Source organism: Populus euphratica, unplaced genomic scaffold, assembly GCF_000495115.2.
Source record: "Populus euphratica unplaced genomic scaffold, PopEup_1.0 scaffold114.1, whole genome shotgun sequence".
Classification (NCBI taxonomy): Eukaryota; Viridiplantae; Streptophyta; class Magnoliopsida; order Malpighiales; family Salicaceae; genus Populus; species Populus euphratica.
This window is the reverse complement of record NW_011499905.1, coordinates 725,404-732,286: the sequence shown is the minus strand read 5'-3', so window position 1 is coordinate 732,286 and position 6,883 is coordinate 725,404. Positions and strand designations below refer to the sequence as shown.

General features: G+C 30.0%; 1 long non-coding RNA gene across 1 annotated transcript in view; it reads right to left on the bottom strand.

The window, feature by feature from the left end:
* Nucleotides 1-5,293: 5,293 nt before the first annotated feature.
* Nucleotides 5,294-6,883, bottom strand: part of LOC105133324 (uncharacterized) — a 19,690-nt gene continuing 18,100 nt past the window's right edge. The window contains exon 3 of the long non-coding RNA XR_843756.1: nt 5,294-5,364. This is a non-coding gene — a long non-coding RNA (uncharacterized LOC105133324). The remainder of the gene's footprint in view (nt 5,365-6,883) is intronic.

The window sequence follows — 6,883 nt, the reverse complement described above, 5'->3', positions numbered from 1 at the left end:
TGAAAACACATTATCACACAGTTTAAACAACATTAAAATCAACTACCTGCTCAATCTTAACCAAAAATTTCATAATTTTTATCAAAGCATTCATAATTCACATTCCACGTGTCTTTCTTTCAAATGTCAAAAATATAATACATGCCCTTATCAGCAATTTTATATTCAATTCAAACACTCATTCTCACTTCCATAATATGAATATCATATTCCCTACACATGTTTATAACATATATTTTACACAATCAAGCTCGAAACTTATCCCACATCCAATTTCTCACATATACACATTCAATTCATATACAATTTCATCAAATTTTTCCATTCCTCCAAACTTATTTTATGGTTCACCCTAGGATTAATGGTCAACCATTGATTTTTATCAATTAGTTCTAAAATCTTACTCTATTTGACATGTATTTCATGCCAAATTTAAAATTTCACAACTAGATACACATTCCCTTAATTTTATTCAAGAACTCTAGTTTGGATAAATTAGAGATTTTTTCCCACATATGCCCAAAACTTCAAACACAATGAAATAGGTAGTGAATAACACTTTAATAGTCAAATTTATACTCAATTACTTATTATTTGCAAGCTTATCCTTTAATTATTTTAATTCCTTAAAAATTTCTTGTTTCTCGTTTTAACCCCTTAACTTTCCAACTCTCCCAAATCTTTACTTCAACTAGTGTTTCCCTTTAAAGTCAACCAAAACACACTAAACAAACCCTAATGATAAAGAGAAATCAAACAAAACTTGGAAAAAAAATAAAAAATCAAGATTAATTACTATCAACCATGTATTTAAGGAGGAAAAGGGTTTTGGCTATATTTATGAAAAATCCACTTATTTAAATATTACATGTATTTTCCATCAAATCTTTTTTTGTCAGTATTTTCACATATAATGTTTTTATTATTTCATCCAACTTTAAAAATACCTTGAAAATAAAGACCCGATCAATTGTAAAGTTGTTTGATCACATTATTTTTTATATTAATTATTTGTTTTGTTATAAGTTTCTAAATAATATAAATGATACATATATAATAATGAACTTAAAATCATTATTCATAGGCAAGACATATATGGGACAAGAATAGCACTAGCATTTATGTGAGCATTCACTTCGATTGGAAAAATTTTTGAGTTAATAAAATCAAATAGTTTGTTTAGAATTATTCCTTTATTAAATTTCATTTTATATATTATGGTTTAGTCAATTTTTTATTTAGCCTTTATTCTTTAAGAAATTATAAAGTTTACAAGTTCGTAACAATATACATATTTATTATGATGTACAAACAGAATCATAAAATTATTTACAAGATTATCATTTTATTATAATTAAAGAGTTCATGTTCCAAGAAATACCATTAAAGTTACCATTGCTTTTTTTTCAAAAAAAAGAAGAAAACTAGACGTTGTTAATTTAATTATAATTATGAAAATGTCATCCTTGTATATATTTAGCTATATTTCCTCTTTTTAATACAAATCAAGTTCTTCTTCTTTTTCTTTGATACATTATTTTCTTAACCAAGCAACTAGTTGCAACAACAAAATACTAAAGTCACATTATCAAAATAAACACACCATGTGAAGAAAAATACTTTCCAAAATTCCATCCAACATATCAGCTAAAATTCCATCAAATGCATAACAAACACTTTAACAAAAATAAACAAAAACCTAGCAAAAACACAATCAAGATTTCCTCACAAACATTACCTTAAAAATCTAGCAAATATTGCCTACAAATCTAGCAAACACACAATCAAAACTCTCTCACAAGTACCATCCATGAATCCATTATTGAACAATAAACACACATTACTAAATATTTCAATATAACAAGCACACACATTATCAGAATGTCATTATCTAAACTAAATGTCTATAACATACAATCCTGTAATATCTCTGATAGAATAAAGTCTAGGAATAAAAGGTGCATGAAATGTGAAAAAAATAGCAAATATAAGGGTATAAAAAATAGAAGCCAGTAAAAACAAGATATTCTATATATGTGATGACCAGTCACGAGACAATAGTTTTATTGATTTGTGCAAATCTATAAATAAATTTGAATTAACTACATGAGAAGGAAAGGTTCTAATAATTTCAAGTAAATACTAAATGAAGTGAACAAAATGAAAGATGAGTTATATAGAGTTTGGATAAGCAATTGCAATATAGAAGTTGTCTTTACAATTATAAAGTTATTGTTAGTAACTAATTTAGTTTGTGTAATCTTAATGTTTCTAACTATTAACACCAATATTTTAAACAAACAAAATGAAATAGAATTGTCCTTACTAGTATTCTATATTGCATAAAACTAGTCTAGAATTTAATCATTATTACATAAAGTCATCGCTCATCTATATATTTTAATCATTATAGCTAGTTTAGATAAAGTGTTGAGAGTTTATACCAACACTAGTCTAGAATTTCAAAGAACATTAATTACTAGTGCAACTTAAATTACATTGATAGAACTATCATGCATATTTAGGAGATTGATATGTGTTTACGTTGAGGGTTGAAACGAGACACCATGTCTACTACCTCTTGATTTTTTATCAACACCATCAGAACCCTTACCAACACCTCAAGATCCTTTGTCATTCACTTTCAATACTTTTGAATCCCCTGCCAACACTATTAGATCATTTACCATTACTACCACATGTAAGTTGTATAGCATTATCTCTTTGATATGTTTTGGAAGTGTGTCTATATTTCTTGTAGTTGTTGCTCCTTAGTATGGAAGTCCTATATCCTTACATTACTAGGTTGATATTCTTTTTCTTCCTTTTATCTTTTCTTTCTCAATCCACCCACACTCCTTTTAAAGTTTAGGGTAAAACAATTACATCTTCTTTTTTAGGTTCTAGATGAACTTTTAGCAATGGGTACACCACCTCATTATATGTCTTTCTAAATGTTTCAACATTACGATACTCATGAAAAAAAACCATTTAATATCATTCTCTTGTCATGTACATAAAGGACCATATATCCACATGGCATACTTGTCACTATCCATTCACCATATAAGCACTATTTTTTTCATATCAATAAAGATTTTGGTTTAGCATTCAAATAATTGATATTTATTAGAACTTGTTGTAACATTATCCATTAGCTTCCTAACATAGGTTGTGGTCTTTGTTTTATAACTTGCAGACTTAGCGAATCTATCATGAAACCTAGACATAAGTTTCAACCTAATCTTCTCTAATAATATGATAGTTAACATGCTTTTATATTTTCCAACCTAGATATTGAATGACATGGCCAAATTATTAGTTACATTTTTAAACTTAACTTCACTATCAAATAAATGTTTGGTGTAAGTCTTAGTAGGGGTGTTATTCAACCAATTTAAAGCTTCATTGTCAACATCTATAATATGCCTCGTATGGATGCTATAACTAAGATTTATATAAGCTTTTGAGGCACCTCAGGATCTAATTTTTATTTCCAAACCATGAAATTATTTCTTCTTTATATTGGCATAAATATGCCTTGAACGATACATACATACATACATACATACATACATACATATATATATATATAAACTGATTTTTTCTATATGGCAAGCTGTTTTAAGCATTGGCTCTCTGGTTTTGTAGGCTGGGTTTAAGGGGCTTTACCCTTGTCTTTGGCCTTTGCTTTCGAAGGCATCAAGACCTATTTTAAAGGAATTCTCGGGTTAGGAAATTAGGAATGGAATAACCAAATCCAAATATATTTTCAAAACTACTTTCCAAAATATTTTAACTATGGAAGAAGGATTTTATTATGAAAACCCTTCCATTACAGCTTTCAAAATTTTCCCCTCAAACTGGTACTACAAACCCCGGAATTTAGCCAAACCACAATCCTATTATACCACAATCCTTGAAATTACTAATTCTATCAAATTCAAACACTTCAAACTTCACTCTGGTCACACTGAACCGGCATATTCTACATGTATCATTCACAAAGTCATTCACCCTAAAGACTGAGGACAACCCTTACATAAACCTCTTTTCTTCCCCGTAAACTTTCGTACAAATCCCCAGGAATTCAATACTTCCTATACGTACTGAGATTACTAACAGGCATGGTTCAATGCCTTCCTCCTACAAAATCCAAACCATAGTCATTTTTTGCTTTTCTACTTCCATAATGACATTAACACTACAAACCTCCCCCTTTGGTTCCTCCAATGGTGGGACTACTATAGTTGTCATGTTGACTACCTCAAAGACCATCCTCTGGTTGAAAACAGCTACCTCAATTTTAAAAATAATTTTCAACCAGCTCCTTCTGAAAGGAAGTTCTCTTCTCTGCTCATTTTCTATATAAAATTTTTTATGTCATGGGTATGTTCATGGTTCTGTGATTATAGTCTACAAAACTAACATCCAGTTCTTGTTTGTAAATTCAAAATCAAATGACGGGATTCCTTTACAGCTGAATCCAAAAGTTTCAAATTAGCTGTTACAGAATGGTTAAAAAAACATCAGACAACTCTCATCATTGATCATCATCCTTAATCAAAGTTTCTAGTTAGAAAGGCTCAAATGGCAGCTCTCCTTGCCTCTGCTAGAACTGAAAAAAAATACTTACAAATCGTCCAAAGCATTATACAAAGCTAAGACCCAAAAACAGTCTTGTCCCAATCCAACTCATCCAGATCGATATTTCCTACCATTTCCCTTAAAAATGATAATGAAGATAACTGTTTTGGTATTCTACCACCTATCAAACGACATTGAAAAAAAAAGTATTTTTCCAACTTTTTCAAGTTCATCTATTTAGAGCTATATCTTTTTTACTCATCTATTTTGAGTCCTTTTTTATTTTAATTCCCTTTGTTTTGGACTTTTTTTTTCATAAATATTACATGCTACTATAAACAAACGAATCCAGTGTCGGTGGTAAGAAGACAACAGATGAAAGTTCCATAAAAAACATAGGCTTTTTTCATTTTGCCATCACTCAATCATGGCAGACAATACCACATAGGTTCACATGGGTTCTAACGGAATCACCAACAAGATATTTTGGCCTCTTCCATGTCAACTCGTCTATAAAAGGGAACTCCTCAATCTTTACAAGGGAGACTATCATTTTCCTTGAGAAAATTTTATTTTCCCTTAGAACTCATACCTGTAACCTTTTTCCACTCTCCTTTGTATCTAATATCTCTTGTATTAATTTACATTATAAATTTACGTAAGATTCTATTTTTATTATTTACATTTTTTATATATTTTATATACGTTAAGTATGCTCTGTGTTTGATCAAGGATCCTGACATTGTTGGTCTTGCCTTGTTCATTCGCATCATAAATCTATTTATAATTTATATATTTCTTTGATGTTTATTTTATATATTTCTTTGATGATTTTGTAAAATCAGTATATAGGCTAGAAACATGTGACCCGATCTTTAAGATCATTCTCGGGTATAACAATGCTATGTACTGACTGCATTTCCTTCCTGATATCAGAACCTACTAGGATCAGGGTAGGCTTAGTAACATAAAAGATAGTTTTCTTAAAAAGAATAGAGACCATTAGATAATAAGTGAATGCAACTGAATGGTGCAAGTCTCGTTTGAGTCTTAGGGTAATAAATCCATATAACCTACAGCCTGTTTCTTAGTTTATCTTTCTTTTTCATTGATTTTGTTTTCCATAAGACTACTTTTACTTCAGCTTCCTCTATTTTTGAATCTTTTGAAAGCATAAAAATTATACAAAGTGAAGAAATAACCATTGAAGACTATACAAAAAACATTGATGATTGGAAAATCCTAAAAATTTCTCAAAATCAAATTTACCAAAAATCTAAATATGATATTTTCAAAATAGATTTTACTATCAAAACTAAGAAACGAGATATTCAACTTACAAAACCCTTTGAAACCATACAACTTCTCTCTCAGAAGTCCTTACAAAAACATCTAGTTAGAAACTATAAATATATTCATATTAGCCTTGTCAAAGTCGGGATAACACCCCTTACAAAAGAAGGTCTAAACATCTCCATCTTTGATTTCCTTTGAGGTGCTAGATTTCAAAACTTCCAAGACTCTCTTCTTAGTTCTATCGAGTTTAGCCTTTGCAGTGACCCGGTATCTTTTAACTGCTATCCAAATATAACTATATCTCTCAAAGACAAGAATATTTTACAGACTTCAAATAAAGACCTATAATTATGACATGCTCGAAGGATCTATACTTATTGCTCTCATATCCAAAATACATTACAAAGCCATGTTCTCAGCCTTTACCAGCAAACACAATTCCAATCTCAAAAAGAAGAAACACTCCTCCTATAAACAGATTTATCTCGCTCAAACACTGTTATTGCAAAAGTCATCCAATGGAGAGACATATCCCTTCTAGAAGATTGGATCCTTAAAGGTGCAGCGCCACCAGAAATACCACAACCACCTCAACCTAATGTCCAAATTAAAACCATTACCCAATATACAAATGGCAATGCCAAACTATCTTTCCATCGTCACTCTACAAGTTCCAAGTTCTTAGAAGCCTCTTCCTCTTCTAGTACAATAGATTTAGGAAGTATTTCCAAAATCTCTTCTATCATCAATATCCCTTATCATGAAAACCCTCCAATAAAATCTACATTTGATATCCCTTCTCCTAGCTTTCAAAATACATATTATACTACAAATATACCAAAACATGTCTATACAAACCTTGAACAGCCATCTCCTCCAACTTCACCAACCTTTTCAGCTATTACTGAGAATATCCAAAACGAGCTTAATGTTTTGACTTTGAAAAAACATTTTATTCTTGACAAAAATCTCTTCAAAAAAGATTTTTATTTTGCCTCTA